Source organism: Mustelus asterias, chromosome 10 (assembly GCF_964213995.1).
Source record: "Mustelus asterias chromosome 10, sMusAst1.hap1.1, whole genome shotgun sequence".
NCBI classification, from domain to species: Eukaryota; Metazoa; Chordata; class Chondrichthyes; order Carcharhiniformes; family Triakidae; genus Mustelus; species Mustelus asterias.
This window is the reverse complement of record NC_135810.1, coordinates 94,744,132-94,764,813: the sequence shown is the minus strand read 5'-3', so window position 1 is coordinate 94,764,813 and position 20,682 is coordinate 94,744,132. Positions and strand designations below refer to the sequence as shown.

General features: G+C 42.3%; 1 protein-coding gene across 1 annotated transcript in view; it reads right to left on the bottom strand.

Annotated features, from left to right (window-relative positions):
* pds5b (PDS5 cohesin associated factor B) overlaps nt 1-20,434 on the bottom strand; it is a 187,644-nt gene extending 167,210 nt beyond the window's left edge. Inside the window, exon 1 of the mRNA XM_078222232.1 lies at nt 20,346-20,434. The gene's annotated coding sequence lies outside the window, so the exon portion shown is untranslated. The remainder of the gene's footprint in view (nt 1-20,345) is intronic.
* Between the last annotated feature and the right edge of the window lie 248 nt (nt 20,435-20,682).

Sequence of the window (20,682 nt, the reverse complement as noted above, 5' to 3'; positions counted from 1 at the left end):
TGTAAATTGCTTGGCTGATAAGTAGTGTGTGTGAAAAACTAACATCTAGACGTTAGGGTCAATATATGGGATGATGGTATTAGTTAGAGAGAGTATTGCAGTACTGGATAAAGATGTTTTAGAGGATTTAAGGATTGAATCTATTTGGCTAGCGTTAAAGAACAAAAAAGGGTACAATTACATATTAGTCACCTACTCGTGAGAAGGATGTAGAAGAACAAAATCAGCAGGGAAATTACAGAGATGCAAACATTAGTGTAGTTATAACGGGGACTTCCCGAACTTGTACTGTAAAACAGCAGAGGAGCAAAAGTTCCTAGATTGTTCCTAGGAAAATTCTCCTACAGCAGGTGTGTCCAGTTCAGCAGTGTCAGCCTAGATAATGTTGTTGATGTGGTGTACATACACTTTCAGAAAGCATTCAATACAGTGCCACACAACAGACTAGTCAGAAAAAAGTTAAAGCTCATGCAGTGTTGCATTAAGTTTTATTGCCCCGGGACAATTAGATTTTTCCAGGCAGAGTGTTACATTCAAGAATGTATCAAGATGTAGTTCTGAACCCTGCACACCGTCCCTCCCCACCACCAATGGGGCTTTCCTTATAGTCTTTGAATTGTCACATGTATTATTATAGTGAAAAGTATTGTCTCTTGCACGCTATACAGACAAAGCATACCATGCATAAAGGAAAGGAGAGTGTGCAGAATGTGTTAGTCATAACTAGGGTGTAGAAAAAGATCAACTTAGTGCAAGGTAGGGTCTGATGGCAGCAGGGAAGAAGCTATTCTTGAGTCGGTTGGTACGTGACCTCAGACATTTGTATCTTTTTCTCCAATGGAAGAAGGTGGAAGAGAGAATGTCTGGGATGCGTGGGGTCCTTGATTTTGCTTTTCCAAGGCAGTGGGAAGTGTAGACAGAGTCAATCGATGGTAGACTGGTTTGCGTGATGGACTGGGCTTCATTCACGACCCTTCGTAGCTTCTTGTGGTCTTGGGCAGAGCAGGAGCCATACCAAACTGTGATACAACCAGAAAGAATGCTTTCTATGGTGCATCTGTAAAAGCTGGAGAGAGTCGTAGCTGACGTGCCAAATTTCCTTAGTCTTCTGCGAAAGTAGAGGTTTTCTACTTGGTGTTGGTGGGCTTTCTTAACTATAGTGTCGGCATGGGGGAAACCAGGACAGGTTGTTGGTGATCGGGATACTTAAAAACTTGAAGCTCTCGACCCTTTCTACTTCGTCCCCATTGATGTAAACAGGGGCATGTTCTCCACTACGTTTCCTAAAGTCAATGACTATCTCCTTTGTTTTGTTGACATTGAGGGAGAGATTATTGTTGTCACACCAGTTCACCAGACTCTCTTTCTTTTATTATGTCTCGCCATTGTTTGGGATCCGACCCACGATGGTGGTGTCATCAGCAAACTTGAAAATCGAGTTGGAGGGGAATTTAGCCACACAGCCATAGATGTATACAAAAGTATAATAAGGGGCTGAGGACACAGCCTCGTGGGGCACCGGTGTTGAGGATGATTGTGGAGGAAGTGTTGTTGCCTATCCTTACTGATTGCGGTCTGTGGGTTAGGAAGTTCAGGATCCAGTCTCAGAGGGAGGAGCCGAGCCCCGGCCATGGAGTTTGGAGATGAGTTTCATAGGAATAATGATGTTGAAGGCTGAGCTGCAGTCAATAAGTAGGAGTCTGACATAGGTGTCTTTGTTATCTAGGTGCTCCAGGGTTGAGTGCAGGGCCGGGGGATGGCATCTGCTGTGGACCTGTTGTGGTGGTAGACGAACTGTAGTGTATCCAAGCAATCAGAGACCGGAATTGATTTGTGCCCTGACTAACCTTTCGCCACTTCATAATGATGGATGTCAGAGCCACTGGATAATCGCCATTAAGGCACGCTGCTTGGCTTTTCTTTGGTACCAGGATGATGGTCGTCTTCTTGAAGTAAATAAGGACCTCAGATTGTTGGAAAGAGAAGTTGGAGATGTCTGCAAATACCCCCGCCAGCTGGTCTGTGCAGGATCTGAGTGCTCCTCCGGGTACCCCATCTGGGCCAGTCGCTTTCCGTGGGTTGACCTTCGAGAAGGCTGCTCAAACATCGGCAATGTTGACCTCAGATATAGGTTCATCCGAGGTTTCCTGGGTGGAGGGCATACTCTCGCTGACCTCTTGCTCAAAATGGCCATAGAATGCTTTGAGCTCCTTAGGGAGGGGTGTGTTGGTTCCAGCGATTTTACATGCCTTCATCTGGCACCGGAGCAAGGCGAATTCTTGCCAGCTGTGCCCAGCACACCTTCTAATTCTATCTTTTACTCTCGTTCTATGCTTCCAGAACTTCATTCTAACTCTTTTAAACTCTCTAATTAAATCTCTTGTAGTCAGCAGTATACAAAAGCAACATGCTCATCACCTCTCAACAAGAGATCGACCCAACTTAAAGATAGCACTTTCTTCACAGAACTACAGGAGAAAATACAAAAATTCCAATCGACCCCAAGCAATGGAATGTTCAGCCAAGTTCTTATATCAAAACAGGTTAGTTATGTTAGCTAATAACAAGGCAGAGAGAGATAGCTCAGACCTTAAATTGCATTGTCAGGTACATTAAGATTACCAGTAACCATGACAATAACTTATCAACGTTGTGCTCGTGCCAAACATGAACTTCTGTTCTTATTTTTATTCCTTTATTGTTGTGATGAATCATTTCAATAAAGTTCACTCACTCCTCTTTGCAGTGTTGTAAAGCCATTAGCAGTGAGATAATAGTTTTCAGTGATTGAAAATCAAGTCACATAGCTCTAGCAACAACTTACATTTAACTTGAAAAAGTGTGTATTGGAAGAGGTAATCAAAATATTGGTTGAAAGATGTCAGTTTTAAAGGAAGAACTCAAAATGGCAAGGAATGTCGGTACCAACAACATAGGTAAGAGAAGGGACGGGGATTTAAAGGATGTAGTGAGGTACTGAGGAGGGTATCAAGGTCGCAGGAGTGGGCCAGCAGACAGGAAGGTGGGTTGAAGCGTGTCTACTTCAATGCAAGGAGCATCCGGAATAAGATAGGTGAACTTGGAGCGTGGTTTGGTACTTGGGACTATGATGTTGTGGCCATTACGGAGACATGGCTAGAACAGGGACAGGAATGGTTGTTGGAAGTTCCGGGGTATAGATGTTTCAGTAAGAGTAGGGAAGGTGGTAAAAGAGGTGGAGTAGCATTGTTAATCAAGGATAGTTTAACGGCTGCTGAAAGGCACTTCGAGGGGGATCTGCCTACTCAGGTAATATGGGCTGAAGTTAGAAATAGAAAAGGAGCGGTCACGTTATTGGGGGTTTTCTATAGGCCCCCAAATAGTAATAGAGATGTGGAGAAAGAAATTGCAAAGTAGATTATGGATAGGTGTGGAGATCACAGGGTAGTTGTCATGGGGGACTTGAACTTTCCAAACATTGATTGGAACCTTTGTAGGTCGAATAGTTCGGATGAGGCAGTTTTTGTACAGTCTGTGCAGGAGGGTTTCCTGACACAATATGTGGATAGGCCGGCAAGAGGTGGGGTCACATTGGACTTGGTACTGGGTAATGAACCGGGCCAAGTATTAGATTTGGTTGTGGGAGAGCACTTTGGAGATAGTGACCATAATTCGGTGTCTTTCATTATTGCAATGGAGAGGGATAGGGCCTTACGGCAGGGCAAGGTTTATAATTGGGGGAGGGGTAATTATGATGCGATTAGGCAAGAATTAGGGAGCATAAGATGGGAACAGAAACGGTCAAGGAAAGGCACTAATGAAAAGTGGAGCTTGTTCAAGGAACAAATACTGCGTGTCCTTGATAGGCATGTCCCTGTCAGGCAGGGAGGAAATGGCCGAGTGAGGGAACCATGGTTCACAAAAGAGGTTGAATGTCTTGTCAAGAAAAAGGAAGCATATGTAAGGATGAGAAAACAAGGTTTAGTTGGGTCGCTTGAGGGTTACAAGTTAGCAAGGAATGAACTAAAAAAAGGGCTTAGGAAAGCTAGGAGGGGGCATGAGAAGTCCTTGGTGGGTCGGATCAAGGAAAACCCCAAGGCTTTTTACTCTTATGTGAGGAATAAAAGAATGACCAGGGTGAGGTTAGGGCCAGTCAAGGGTAGTAGTGGGAACTTGTGCATGGAGTCAGAAGAGATAGGAGAGGCGTTGAATGAATACTTTTCTTCAGTGTTCACCAAGGAGAGGGGCCATGTTTTTGAGGATGAGAATGGGATACAGGCTGATAGGCTGAAGGAGGTAGATGTTCTGAGGGAAGGTGTATTAGCAATTTTGAAAAACCTGATGGTCGATAAGTCCCCTGGGCCAGATGGGATATATCCTAGGATTCTTTGGGAGGCAAGGGATGAGATTGCAGAGCCTTTGGCTTTGATCTTTGGGTCCTCATTGTCCACGGGGATAGTGCCAGAGGACTGGAGAGTGGAGAATGTTGTTCCTCTGTTCAAGAAAGGAAATAGGAATGACCCTGGTAATTATAGGCCGGTTAGTCTTACTTCGGTGGTCGATAAGTTAATGGAAAAGGTCCTGAGGGATAGGATTTATGACCATTTGGAAAGATGCAGCTTAATCCGTGGTAGTCAGCACGGATTCGTGAAGGGCAAGTCTTGCCTCACAAATTTGATTGAATTCTTTGGAGGAGGTAACTAAGTGTGTAGATGAAGATAGAGCAGTTGATGTCATATACATGGATTTTAGTAAGGCGTTTGAGAAGGTTCCCCATGGTAGGCTCATGAAGAAAGTAAGGAGGTATGGGATAGAGGGAAATTTGGCCGATTGGACAAGTAATTGGCTATATCATAGAAGACAGAGGGTGGTGGTGGATGGAAAATTTTCAGACTGGAGACCAGTTACCAGCGGTGTACCACAGGGATCAATGCTGAGTCCTCTGCTATTTGTGATTTTTATCAATGATTTGGAGGAGGGGGCTGAAGGATAGATCAGTAAATTTGCTGATGACACCAAGATTGGTGGAGTAGTGGATGAGATGGAGGGCTGTCGTAGGCTGCAAAGAGACATTGATAGGATGCAGAGCTGGGCCGAAAAATGGCAGATGGAGTTTAACCCTGATAAGTGCAAGGTGATTCATTTTGGTAGGACAAATTTGAATGCGGATTACAGGGTCAACGGCAGGGTTCTGAAGACTGTGGAGGAACAGAGAGATCTTGGGGTTCATATGCACAGATCTCTGAAGGTTGCCACTCAAGTGGATAGAGCCGTGAAGAAGGCCTATAGTGTGTTAGCGTTTATTAACAGGGGATTTGAGTTTAAGAGCCGTGAGGATATGCTGCAACTGTACAGGACCTTGGCGAGACCATATTGTGTGCAGTTCTGGTCACCTCAGTATAAGAAGGATGTGGAAGCATTGGAGAGAGTGCAGAGGAGATTTACCAGGATGCTGCCTGGTTTGGAGGGTAGGTCTTATGAGGAAAGGTTGAGGGAGCTCGGGCTTTTCTCTTTAGAGCGGAGGAGGATGAGAGGTGACTTAATAGAGGTTTATAAGATGATAAGGGGGATAGATAGAGTGGACGTTCAGAGACTATTTCCTCGGGTGGATGTAGCTGTTACTAGGGGGCATAACTATAAGGTTCAGGGAGGGAGATATAGGAGGGATGTCCGAGGAAGATTCTTTACTCAGAGAGTGGTTGGGGTGTGGAATGGACTGCCTGCCGTGATAGTGGAGTCGGACACTTTAGGAACTTTCAAGTGGTTATTGGATAGGCACATGGAGCACACCAGGATGATAGGGAGTGGGAAAGCTTGATCTTGGTTTCGGACAAAGCTCGGCACAACATCGAGGGCCAAAGGACCTGCACTGTGCTATACTGTTCTATGTTCCATTTTAATATCAGGCCTAAATGGATGACTACACAGTCCCCAACATTGGGGCGAATGCAAGGGATTTGCAAGAGGCTGGAGAATGTAAAAGGGTTGTAGGGCTGAAATATTGGAAAAATGGAAATAGGGTAGGTTCAGGCTATAAAATATTTACACAAGCTTGGGTTATAAATGGGTGGGAAAAGGGAGCCAATATAGGTCAGCAAGGAAGACTACAACTTAGTTAACAGATGAACTGTGTTTACAATAGGTCTACAATAAGAAGCTGGTTAAGAGAGAATTGGAAATTTTAAAATGGCAAAGGCACAACTGAATGCAGCAAGGTATTAGTTTGGCAAAGTTATATAGACAGCCATAATAGAATGTTGGATTGGAGACCAAGTTAAACTGCAAGTGGTCTGCTTTTTTCTTTAACAGACCAAAGTTGCCAGGAAGGAGAATGTATTTGTTGCCCACGGTTGTAATGGGGGCCAAAGACATTAGCTTACTACCGATGGAATAAAAGTTCAAGCCCCTTGGAGAATAATCGATCAACAGCCACATTTATAATGAAATTATAGCATTTCAAAAATAATTCTAAAACACTCCACCTGCAATGAAGCTGAATGGTTGTTGCACATGTACAGTAGAAATCCACAAATAACAAATGGATGAAACATCCATTAGCCTATACAAAATCCTGACATTGCAGAAGGAGGCCATTCAGCCCATTTTGATCTGCACCCACTCTCCAAAAGAAATCTTACCCAGCCACCCCTGCCTTTATCCCCATAATGCCATACATTTATCATGGCTAATCCACCGAACCTGTACATCTTTGGACTGTGGGAAGAAACCAGAGAACCCAGAGGAAAACTACGCAGACACAGGGAGAACATGCAAACTCCACGCAGTCAACCAAGGCTGTAATCAAACTCAGGTCCTTGGCACTGTGAGGCAGCAGTGCGAACCACTGTGCCGTCCTGATAAAGGAAGAATACTTCCAGAAAGTGGTACAGAACTTTATCCATCCACTTAACCACAGAAACCACAAAGGACACCTCAGTTTTAGCATTTCACACCAGTCCAGGCCTCTTCATACACTTGAGTCTTGGAGTGGGATTTGAACCTGCAACTTTCTGACTCGAGGCAAAGGTGCTATAAACAATAACAATTATAAACCTTCGCCAGCTTGCTTTAATGTGAAGGATATACAAGACTCAACAATTATCTTCATCCATTTCTTTTGAAAGAAACTTGACATGAAAGCAAGTGTTGTATTATTGCTGCAGCACAGGGGCAGGCTTGCAGGCCTGGTCTCAGATCGGTTAACGTGTCAACTTTGAAGTGATTTAGGCAAAAAAAAGACACGAGACTACACTACTCCTGATCTCATTTTCAGAAAAACTTTAATGCTATATGCCCAAAGTTATGTTTTATTATTCTTACAATCAGGTGAGGAAGGGTCAAGTGGCTCCCCTCTTTACACCACAACAGGTTTTTGCTTTAAAAAATTCTCTCCTTGCCAGTAAGTACTTAACTGTTCTGCACTGTGATCAGAAAATAACCAATAGGACTGGAGTTAAACAAAGGAGAGTTTTTTTAACCAATCCAAAGATTACACCGCCAGGTGCACAGCCTGAACGATGATGTGCAGAAAGACCAGAAGGGTCTTTGTAACTCAATACAGGCGTTACCCATCTTTTATCATCAGGACTTGATCAAAGTCTGGAGCGTGATGGCCTCGCGCTGTAGTTCTCCATCAGGACTAGTGGCTGTCAGAGGCTCTGCTCAAGAACCCTAACCTCCATTGCTATAACTTCAGGTGGCTGGTGGAGAGGAGGGCTGTGGCTGCTCGGATGACCAGAATCAGGGACATGCTAGGTGGTGGAAGAGTGGGCTGGATGACCCCTTCTGAATTGGCATATCGGGCATCCAGCTCATGGCCAATGCCATCCAACATCTTAATATAGTGGTGTTCAGCCCCAGTGGAAATGGGATCTCAAGGATAATCAGGTATGCGGTGGACTCCTGTGAGTGTACCTCTCCTTGGATGGAATTTCACATCGGCACCTGAGGGAGGGTTCGGGGGCTTGGGGCCAGTGCCCCAGAATCTGAGTTGCCTCACAGAAATGCTAGCCATGTCCTTGAGCATGCCATAGATGGCTTTCCTGTACAGGGTGCTGCTGCACATCTTTCACCTCCTTGCCTTTATCCCCTGTCCAGACACAAGCTGGCATGCTTTGTTGCAGTCTGCCGGCAGAAGTCCCTAATGAAGGGTTCTACATGGGAGCCCTCCCCTTTATCATCAGGGACCATGGGTGGTGGGTATTGCACACAGCAGTCCCATACAACAATAAGTTCCATTGGTTTACTGGCTCCGAAGGCGCATGTGGCTTTTGCAGCCTTGTGGAGTCTATGGACCTCATATGAGAATTGTGCTCGTCGACACTCCATTTTCAGTTTTTTGAAACATCTGTTACTTTTGTACTTCAGCCCCACGCACCTAAACTTCAGTCACCCAGAGGGAGCCAGGGAGAGAAGAGGACCTCCTCATGAGCCTGCTCCTGCACCTAGCCAAGCTGGCCATTAATAGTTCCAGGCAGTGGGTGGTTGAGGGGGCCACCCATCCCCACAAGTTGCTCCGCTTCCTTGGCTATGTTTGCTGCCAAATATCCATGGAAAGGGAGTTCACAATGTCAGCTGGCATCACAGAGACCTTCCATGCCCAGTGGGCATCACAGGGACTGGGGTGCATTATCAATCCCTTCAATCACAAGTTTCTTTTGAGATTCTGTTTACTATGATGCAGCATTCCTTTAAGGAACTGCATTTTAGTTCAGTTTGTTGATTTAACTTATTTGGTTAATGAGACGAAGTACACAAATTACAGAGTGTGAAAGGATAGGTCAGCCCAATTAGAATTGAGAAAGAGGATAGTCTGTTGCTTAATAATTCAAATTGAAATCAGTGGCCTTGATGCTTCCTGGTTAAAGATGTAGATGACCAGGTTGGTTGCTCTTTGGGAACAGTCATGCTGGATTGGAGTCTTAAGAAATCTGTCTGCAGGTTGGTGGGGAAAAAAATGACAGACGAGACTCCAATTGCATCTTCTCCCCAAGCAGCTTGTCCTCAGCTCTGAGGAGAAAATGTCTGCTTAAAACATATAAGGGGTTGGCTTGCCACACAACCTTCCTTGCCCAACTGCCTGGGGAATTTTTAAGCCGTTGTCCATGTATTCCAAAGTCAACGTGATCAGTTCATGTCTGAAAGCTAACTTAGGATCCCACTGGCCAAACAATTAATCTAATGGCCCTTCTCCAACAGTGAAATACCTCAGGTTGTTGTCACAGATGCCTTGCTAATAAGACAGGAGGTGCAAGCCCTTCACACTCATCTGACATCATTTACCTTTGATTAACTTTGCAGAGTGATGGACTCCAATGAATTGGAATGTGATACTGTGTCAGTTCACTTAGCGTATCGGGGCAAATATTGTGTAGGAGATCTTTAAAATGCCACGTACAGGTGCAGAAAATAATCAAGAAGGCTAATGGAATGATGGTCGTTATATCTAGAGGACAGAAGTATAAGAATACATTGGTGAGACCCCATTGAGCAGATCTGGGCACCACACCTTTGGAAGGATATAGTGGCTTTGGACGGAGGGAGTACAACCTAGTATTACAAGAATATCTGAACTTCATGGGTTATGAGAAGAGGTTATACAAATTAGGCCTGTTTTCCTGGGTGGCCCCTCCAAGTAGTTTCAAGAAAGATGCATAAACTGAATCAACTCTTCACGAAAGAAGGTGGTTCAAAAAGGTGATAGATTACATCAATTATTTCCACTGAATCATTGCCAAAAGTAAGAACTCAATTGTCAAGGCAAGGTGGCTTGATATGGTTTTGTGGCAGTTGGTACATTATCCCTTCTGTTTGAATCCACTCCAAACACTATCAAATTCCTCAACCCAACTCATGAAGCAACAGTGCATCAACAATCAAATTTAACAATATTGCACTTAGTATTCCTGAACATAACTGTCAGTTTCATGAGCTTTAAACTTCTTTAAAGCAACATGAGAAATGTGCTCTGAAAACAAACTATACATATACGTAATTTCATAGTATCCTCAAAAGAATTTCAGTGCACGAGATTGGATCTATCCATCTACATTCATATTAACATCTCCTTTCATCCAAGCATCGACAGCATTCTGTAATACGTTCAACCAATTTATCGGCCGGGGGAGGGGGGGGGAATCTTACGAGCCTCGGGCGGCAATGCCGGAAAAATCAGGGCCCCTATCTTTCTCCTTACTTCATTCATGCCCTCTCAAGAGTATATATTGTCCACAAGACCCACTATAGTTCCCAAGTCCCAATTCCTCATAAAACTGCTAACAACTTCCCATCCTCTCGCCATGTTAAAAAGTGTTCTCACTTCAGGTACCATCCTTCTGTCCTGAACAACTGCCATCACCCATCACCTCTAAAGAACCAACTCCTGACCACACCATCCCGTTGCTAATCTACCTTTCCTCTCCAAGTTCTAAAGCACAAGACCTCCGAAGGTGTGTTTTGAATCCCTGCAAAGTACCAAAATTACTTTCCAAGGTCACAAAATGAACTATGCTTCAACATTTCTGTCAGGGCTGACCACACCAACTTTCTCAAAATATTTATCCACTGTCATCCAGCTGGGTAGGACTGTAGTTGCCTTGTTCCATTATGATCTAGTCAATCAGAACCAAACTATCACCAGCAATAACATCTCTTTCTACTCCCACACCTATCACTTATGGTGTTTGCTAAGGTTCTATCCTTGGCTCTCTCCTATTCCCCACTGCATGCTGCACATTGGTGACATCATCCAAAAAACAAGCATTCGTTTTCTCACATACAACTAACAACATCCAGCTCAACCTCATCTTCACCCCTCCAACATCATTAACGAACTACTTGTTCAGAAAATTACAGCAATTAAAACATTGGAACAACCAAAGCCATTGGCCGGAATTTTATCAGCCCACCCACCACAGGAATCGGAGCAGGTGAGGGGCGGAAGTTGGGAAGGTCCATTGACCTCAGGTAAGACTTTACAGTTTTGGGACGAGCGAGGCCATAAAATCCCGCCCATCATCTTCAGACCGTGCCAAAAACTCTATTCAACCTACTGACTCCAACTCTCTCATTTTAACTTTGCGGCTGAACCAGACTGTCCAGAACTATGGTGTCATATTTGACCCCAAGGTGAACTGCCCACACTAATCACCAACATCATCCACTTACAGATTTCCATAGCATTGTTCAACTCACTCATCTATTGGTGAAACTCTCATCCATGCACTCCTAGTCAGTCTCCAACATTCTAACCTGCTTAAACTTGAGCTCACTAAAAAACCACCTCCTGCGTCCTAAGTTACAGCAAGTCCTCTTCAAGCAAGACTCCAGTGCTTGCTGACCCATATTGGTTTCAGCAAGCAAAACTTCAAATATTTAAAAATTCTCAATCTTGTTTTCAAATACCTCAATGGCATTGCCACTCTTCACTAATCTCTCCAATTCTTGTCTCCTCTCTTGAGCATCCTGATTTTAATGCTCCAGCTTTGATGACTGTACCTTCATCTGTCTAGGCCCCCAACTCTGGAATTCCCTCCCTAAATCTTTCTGTATGTCTAGCTCCCTTTATCATACTGCTCAAAACCTTTTTGACAAAGCTTTTGATCATTTACACTAATATCACCTTATGTGGTTGGGTATCAAATTATAACACTTGGGACCTTTTATTATACAAGTACTTGCACACAAGATTCCGGTGCCAAAAAGACACTATAAAATTTGGCCAATTTTCAACAATGTTAGGTTGTCTCACCATTCAGTCCATATCAGAAATTCATTATAACAAGCAATAGGGCATAAAGCCCTGCAAAGCCACCATCCATACACATCTCCTTCCAATGAAACCAGCCTTTCCATGACAAAAGGAACATACAGGTTCAAAAGATATGGAAGACAGATGATGAAACCATTGGTTGGAGTCATACCCAGCACAAAGGAAGATGGTTGTGGTTGTTAGAAGTCAATCGTCTTAGTCATATGATATCACTGCAGAAGTTCTGCAGTGTAGTGGCCTAGACCTTCCCTCAATCCTAAGTGTGGATTTTTGCACAATGTTCAGTACTATTCGAATTCCTCAGATATGAAACAGTCCATGTCCTTATGCAGCAAGGCCTAGACAATATTTAGTTTGAGCTGATAAATGGCAAGTTACGTTCAAGCCAAATGACAATCACAACGGAGAGCAAATCAAACCATCTTCCCTTGACATTCAAATCACCAGATCGCCCATGAACAATACCCTGGTGTTACCATTGACCAGCACCTAATCTGAACCAACCATATAAATACTGCATCTGCAGAGGTCAGAATCTGGGAATTCTCAAGTGATTAACTCATCTCCCGACTCCCCAAAGCCTGTCCACCATCTACAAGACACAAGTCAGGAGTGTGATGGAATACTCCAAGTGCAACTCCAACGACATTAAAAAGCTCAGTATCATCCAGGACATGCAGCCCACTAGACTGATACTTCATCCACCAACTTAAATATTCACTTACTCCACCAGTGGTGCACAGTGGAAGAAGTGTATACTATCTACAAGACAAACTGCACCAACTCACCAAGACTCTATCAACAGCACTTTGCAAACCTATGACCTCTAGAAGGATGACAAAAGATGTATGGGAACATCACCACCTGTAAGCTCCCTGCCACATGCCATCCTGGATCAAAATCCTCGAACTCCTTCAACCCATATGGTGTAGGAACACCTACACTGTTATTAGGGATAGAGTTCATCACTACCCAAGTGCAATTAATGCAGACGTAGCCAGTGATGCTCACATCCATGAAAGAATAGTGTGAGCAGTAACATTCACCGAAAGGACTAGTCCTTCAATTCAGTCCCAAGATAGATTGAACTGTTTTTCCTTCTCTCCAAGCTTTAAAAAGGCACTGAAGAGCAATGAGCTTGGGAAGTTCATTAGCAAAGCAGGAAAAAAAATCCAACCACTAATTGGCAAATCTGACTGGGAATTGTATTTAATATTAGGGTAATGTAGAAACATTTTCTAGATGGCTTGTGCTGACAACTGATCTAGAAGTGGTTGAACTAAGTGGAAACATTTCATTCCCCAGCACGAACAGTCCCTGACCTTGATGAGCACAAACCAGAGAAAAAACATTTCATGCAAACATTAGGTATCTTCTTCCCATTAAAATAACAGCACTTAAAAACACACTGCAGAATAGCAAACCTAGCACTTTTGAAAGTAGGAAAATTCTATTCCCTCTACATCCACTTCCAAGGGACCACTGCCATTTTAATTTGGCTCACAGACAAACTCTACATTTCCAACATCCTCAAAGTTGTATAGTCAATCTCAGTTATACTTACCCTAACCATAAAGAAAAATCTAGCTTTGCTGCATTCAATTTAGTGATCACAATGTGCACTTTTATTGCATTTGTTTCTGGAAGGGACAGTCAAACATGTGGGAGTAATTTCAACCACAGGCCACAGTTGACAGCTATCTGCAGGCCAAGTGGTTAAATGACAGCACTAAATAAACATAAGTACAATTCTCAGCAACTTTGATGTCATCATTTTCTCCATACTTGACAAGTTTTTAAAATGCACACAAGAATCAAGCTTTTTTCCTGATATAATTTTTATTATACCCATTTTGCTGTCCAAATCAATAGTACGACTGAAAAAGCAACTTGTCTAAACATTTTTTGATCATCAAACACGCGATGTTTTGTTCATTTTATGGAATTATTTGCTGAGTCCAAATTCACTTCCCTACAACTATGAAGCATGGCATATCATATTTTAAACTGTAAAGTCCTTGACAGCATGGATTTGTGCACGTTCAATGCAAGACAACCAACAAACAAGGTGGATCATTTCAACCAAATACTCAATTAATTGGTTCCCTTGCAGCTAATACACAAAAAAACCTGCCAGGTTTCAAAATACCATTGTATTAAATGGATACACTGGTACAATATTACTCTAAAAAGTAAACAAGTTAATCAAGTCCATGCAGTGCCAACTAAACTCGGAACAATCTGCAACTTGGTAAAAGGTCAGCTTACATCAACATTCTGCCAAGTGTTCTCATACATAACTATTAATAGATATACCTGTAAATAGGAATATCCAGTTGAGAGAGACAGTATTGACTCAGTGTACCATGATGTCCTGTTCTCCGGCAGCCCCTTTTTCCCTGAAGTAGTGACTAGTTCTCACTACAGCTTTATTTAAAGATAAAGTTAATAATGTCTCATTAACTCCAGATATGAAAAAATTGAGCAAATACATTTAAAATAGAAAAAGAATTGCTCAGCACAAAAACACCAAAGATCCATTTAGTTCTGGTCAATATTTATTCATCTGCCAATATCACTAGAACAGATTATCTGATCATTATCAGATTGTGGGGCCTTCCCGTGTTCAAATGGTTTCTACATTAAAACACTAACTATATTTTGAAAGTAATTCACTGGCTATCAATCACATGTTCCCCAGCAAGCTGCAAGTTTGTGCAGCATTCAGAAATTTGCCACGAAGGGGGTAAAAAAAAAAAAACAGGCTACACATATCAGTGGACTCTTTAAGATGTGCATATGTGCAATCTTGCAGCAATCTTAAGGGGCTGTGCAATGCAAGAAACAAGCACACACAGCAAAGGGAAATTGGACAGGATATTGATTTGGGACATCCACAGATTGTCAAACTATACAAATGCAGGTCTTCCAGTTCACCATCCACTACTTAGTAGTAACATATGATGATTAATTATATCAATCATTCGCTATCAAGTAATCCAAAACACACAAGGAGGAAGAAAACCTCAGGGTTGGAGGATCTTGGCAACTACATATCACAAATTACTCAAATGATGTAAAAATATCTCTGAAATGTATCCAATTTTGAAATCTATTGTAAACTTGAGCTTCTCCAAAACTTGGTGGCCGGGATCCTAACCCACACCAAGTCCCATTCAAGCTTGCTGACTGACATCAGCACTCATTCCAGCAATGCTTTAACTCTAAAATTCTCATTCTTGTTTTCAAATTACTCCATGGCTTCCCTGTCCTTTAAACCCTCCAAAATATCCTTTGCGTTCTTCCAATTCTGGTCTACTGTGCATCCCCCAACTCTAATTGTTCCACAGCTGTCAAGTTAAGCAACTCTGGAATTTCACCCCAGAATCCTGTCACCTCATTTCTCTACCTCTCCCCACTTTGAGGCACTCCTTATATCGTACCTCTTGCATATTCTACTTTCTTCTTACATGGTTCAGAGTTAGATTTTATTTGAAAACATTCTTCTGAAGCATCTTGGATGTTTTATAACATTAAATAAGTGTTGCTGAAATGTTCATATTGCTGAATAACTTGCAACAAATTAAATGTCAACAATAATTGCACGCGTTCAATTCCACCCACTTTGAAACATGCCAGTTACTCTAATAGCACATTAACATGATACAGAACAATTTACAGATGCAGCAAGCACAAAGCACTAATGCCCCCTTGAGTTGCATTTACACTTTCTTCTCCTTATTGATGCTGCCTGAGTATTTCCATTTTTGTTTCAACTTTCCAGCATCTGCAGTATTTTATAAATTCCAAGAATTTCAGACTGTCTCCACCTCAAAACAAAAACAGGGATTTTAAATAATAGATTTGGGTCAATCTGTCTGTAGTACAAAAATGATTTTAAAAGGCAGTTTGCAGACTTCCATACGACTGCTAAAAACCAAAACTGAAGTTTACTGTTTTACCATGTAAAGCTGCAAGTGATTGAACTCCACTTACAAAAGAATCTAAAACTAGCAACAGTTGAACTATGAATCACCAAGGTTAACAAGTCATTGTGACATTTTATCTAGACTTTGGATAGTGGTCCTTTGGAATTAAATCAGCAACAGAACAGGGTCCACACATTGTAACTCGATATCCAAACATCTACTTCCAGCACAAACTAGTTGCAAGTTAAGCTTCAAAATAAAAGCGACTCAAAAATAATGGCTTAACCTCAAGAATTTACATTTGAATTTAGCCCTAGTCCAAATTAATGGGGAAAGCACTCCTTATAAAGATGAAAGGATCCTAATGAGCCTGACCAGTTTCAGTCCGGTAAATTGTCACCTCATCTTCCATGCACTGTAACTCAAAGAACTTGTTATACAGAATTTTTCACATCCTCAGTGTGTCACAAAGTACTTCACAGCCAATGAGTTACTTTTGAATTATTGTTACTGTTGCTACCTAGGCAACACAGCAACTAATCTGGACACTGCAACTAAGGCAGAACTGCATCAGTGTTAAACTGTCAACTGAGATTACGTACTCAAGTCTGGTGTTGGGCTTGAACCCACCAACTTCAGAAGAATGGCAGCACGGCGGCATAGTGGTTAGCACTGCTGCCTCTCAGTGCCAGAAACCCAGGTTTGATTCCCAGCTTGGATCACTGTCTGTGTGGAGTCTGCATGTTTTCCCCATGTCTGCATGGGTTTCCTCCCGGGTGCTCCGGTTTCCTCCCACAGTCTGAAAGGCGTGCCGGTTAGGTGCAATGATCCGAACAGGCGTCAGAGTGTGGCAACTAGGGAAATGTCACAGTAACTTCCTTGCAGTGTTAATGTAAGCCTTACTTGTGACTAATAAATAAACTTTACTTTAAATGTTTTGTGCTTCTCTTCAACCAGCAATTCTGCTGCATATCTTAAATATATTGCACTAGTTATTTTGGGGTGAATACAGTTGGTCAGTGGCAGCACCTATACCTCTCGAGGTGGAATTAAAATCATGTTGTGCAGGTAAAGTGAAGAAAGTTTCATCTGCATCGGTTACCTGTTCATTCATGCTAACAAAAAAAAAATCCGGAAAATGCTCCAATTATTGTACCCTGACATTCCTCACCCCAACAAAAACAAAATTACACAATTTCCAAATGCTGCTTCACCAGTAGTGAATTTCCATTGTGCGTTTTTATTAACTTCAACTGTTTTGGAAATATGCAGTCGCATTACTCTGCATTGACTCCAGTGAAGTCCCTGTTCTATTGAACTAACTGAAGCTGCTGCAAAGACCCTCTCCTCCCACTCAGATTTGCCAATTTTGGACTGGGTTCCCGATTGGAACGTCATGTGGTGGACAATCCATCAGAGCAAGAGGATGGATAAATTCAAAACCAGCATACATTCCCTTAAAATATTAAAAAGTAGTCCAACTACTGTGGCTAACAAGAGAAGTTAAAGATAGTATAGAATAAAAGAACAGTCGAGAACGATGCCAAAAAGAACACCTTGAGCACTGGAAGTTTCACAATTCAAAGAATGACCAAGAAATGGAGTGAGAGAAAACAGAAAAGAAAACAAACCAGCAAAAGATATAAAAAGATTATAAACGTTCCTGCAGCATGTAAAAGGAAAGAGATTACGGTCCCTTCCAACCAGCGACAGTAGAAATTATAATGGCAAGTCAGGAAATGGCAATGACATGAAAACAAATACTTTGTATCTGTACTTAAAGGCAAATGACACAAAACATTCTGGAAATAGTGGAGAACAAAGGATCCAGTGAGAACAAGGAGCTCAAATACAAGTACATGAATAGGACTGGAGAAAATAATGGAACCAAAACCAACAAATCCCCTGGACTTGATGGACTGCATCCTAGGTACTAAAAAAAAAGGCAATTAGAGATAGTGGACGTACTGCTTGTGATCTTTCAGGATTCCTTAGGTCCTGGAACAACCCTCATGGAGTGGAAGATTGAAAACATAACATGGTTATTCAAGGGAGGGAGAGAAAATAAAACAAGGAACTGAAGACTAGTTAGCTTGAATCAATGGTAGAAAAAAAATACTAGAATCTATTATTGGTAATAGGACACTTAAAATTATAATAAGATTAGGCAGAGTCAACACAGATTTATGAAATGCCATTATTTTTTGTAAAATTTGCTGGTATCCTGAGAATGTGAAATCATGGGAGAGAAGGGTGTGTATTTGGATTTTTAGAAATCATCCAATAAAAGGCTCTTCCACAAAATCAGAAATCGTGGGATTGGGGCAATACATTAGCATGGATTGAAGATCAGTTAGTGGACAGAAGACAAGAGATCAGGAATAAACAGGGTTTTTTTTAGGTTGACAGACTGTAACAAATGCGATATCACAAGGATCTTTACTTGGACCTCAACTATTTACCATCAATATCAACGATATGAGGTGATATGAGGGGACCGAAGGTAATAAATTTGCTGATGATACAAAGTTAGGTGGATAAATAAACAATTGGCTGCAAAGGGATATAGACCTGTTAAGTGAGTGGGCATGAACATGGCATATGGAATACAATGTGAAGTATGATGTTATCCATTTTGGGAGGAAAAATAATAAAGTGAAATTTTTTTTTTAAATGTTGAAATACTGGGAAATATTGATATTGAAAAGGTTGCCCTTGTACACGAATCAAAGTTAACATTCAGATAGAGCAAGACATTAGGAATAAAAAAAATTACCCTTTATTAGAAAAGGATTGCAACACAAGTGCTATTACAATTATATTCAACCCTGGCAAGACCACACCTGGAATACTGCACAGTATGTGTTCTCCTTATTTCAAAGGAGAACACATTTGCTTCAGAGGGAGTGCAATGAAAGATTCACTAAACTGGTTCCTGAGATAGGATGAGGGGTGTGGGGGGGTTGAATTATTCTGAGATGATACTGAGTGGTTTATAGTACCTAGACTTTAGGAGGAGAGGTGATATCATAGAAACAACATTTTGTGAAATACATGTCAAAATATTTCATGCCTGGCAGTTGTGTTGGGTTTTTTTAAAATTGGAAAGCTGTTTCCCCTGGTTGGGGAGTTCAGAGGCGGGGTGGGGAGCTCAGTCTCAGATTGAGGGTTCAGCAATTTACAACTGAGATAAGGAGAAATTTCTCTCAAAGGGTTGCAAACCTTTGGAATTCACTAGCCCAGAGCCAAATAGATTTTTGGATACAAAGGAAATCAATGGACTCGGGGACAAGGGAGAGTTGAGGTAGATGATATAAGCCATGTTCCTACTGAAACATCAGAGCAAGTTTAAAAGGACCAAGTAGCCTAGTCATACACCTATTCTTATGTCCCTATAAAATAAACTCTCTTGACAGGTATCTTCCTGCTTTGTGACGATGTGGAGGCACAGCCTGCAACACCATCACAAAAGCCTAGCAAATCTGAAGTTAACGGCTGTGATTGTTTACAGTACTTTTTGCTCTAGTCTAAAAATATTCATATTCCTCCATGTTAGAACAATTATTTAAAATATTAGACATTAAGCTGGAGATTAAAATAGTTAACTTAGATTTTAAAAATTAAGACTATTTAGTTTTTAATATACATTTGTTTCTCTCAAATTACACAGATGCATTATGCCATGAAAGATCAGTTGTCAGAAGAGCATCTTTAAAAAAGTCAATCGGTCATACAACTTTGTTTTATAAAATCCAAAATATAGCCTTGTTAACAGCAAGTGCAAAAACACATCAAAACCTGTTACCATTCTTGATCCTTAACGGCTGCTGGGTTATCACAGGTACTGAAATGACAGGAATGTCATACACGACTATCCCACTCTCTTGCTGCACAATATTTTACCCCCGAACAACGATAACCAGCACATAGTTAATGCAGTACCTGTAGCAACTGGGTCAGAATCAATTCTTGATTCATCTAAACAATGCAACACGCCGCCCCCCACAAATTGTTCAAACAACACTGTACTACACCCCCATCGAATATTGGTTGCTGAAAGCAAAAGGAGAGGAAGGGGGGGAGGAGGGGGGGGGGGTGGTGTGGAGGGAATAAAAATATGTGAACGAGCTCAAATACGTCAAGTTCTAGGCCAAAGCAAAACAGGAGCGAAACCAGGCCCTGTAACCCTGCAAACACTCGACCCTTTCGGGGTGGGTGGATGGTATGGCGGGGCGGGGAGAGAAAGGACCCATCAAATCAGACTTTTTTTTAAAATCTGATTTTTTAATCTTCATACTCCCTTCCCCAGCAAACACTCAGGAAAATAATCATAATCTGGCACCAGGACTTGCAGCAGCAGAAGAAGCCACACTCTCTCTCTCTCTCTCTCTCCCTCCCTCCAGCTAGGCAGTGTCCAGGAACACTCTGCCGATCACTGAAAACAAAAACCCACAGCAGCGAAAAAGCATCACCGAGTTTGTGGGGAAGAGAGAAAAAAACACACACACACATAGGCAAAGGCGGACACGCCGAGCCAGCCGCCCAGCACCACACGGCGAGAGAGGAGCGGCTGACACATCAAATACAAACACACAAATGGAAAGGGGGGGGGGGGGGGGGGTTAGAAATAATCCCCTCCCCCCCCGGGAAATGTTGTTGCTCCTCACCCGTGTGGAAGCTCCCCACAGTCCCAGCTCCAGTGCCAGTCCAATCCTCACCGCGCCGCTGCCGCCTGCCCCCGGAACGCTTCAAAATGGCGCCAATTTGTCCCCGGCTGCACCAATGAACGGAGAGCGGGGGAGGGAGGCAGGGAGTCACTGTCAACACATCAGTCAAAGCAAACACTAGCCCCCTCCCCTCCCCAAAAAATACCCCCCCAAAAACAACTCACAGGACAAGGAGAGCCCCCCCAAAAAATCCCTACCGCCACACACAGCACTGACACCATTTGAAATGTATTGGAAAAGAGTGAGGGAGGAGAATGAGATGAACAACAAACTATGC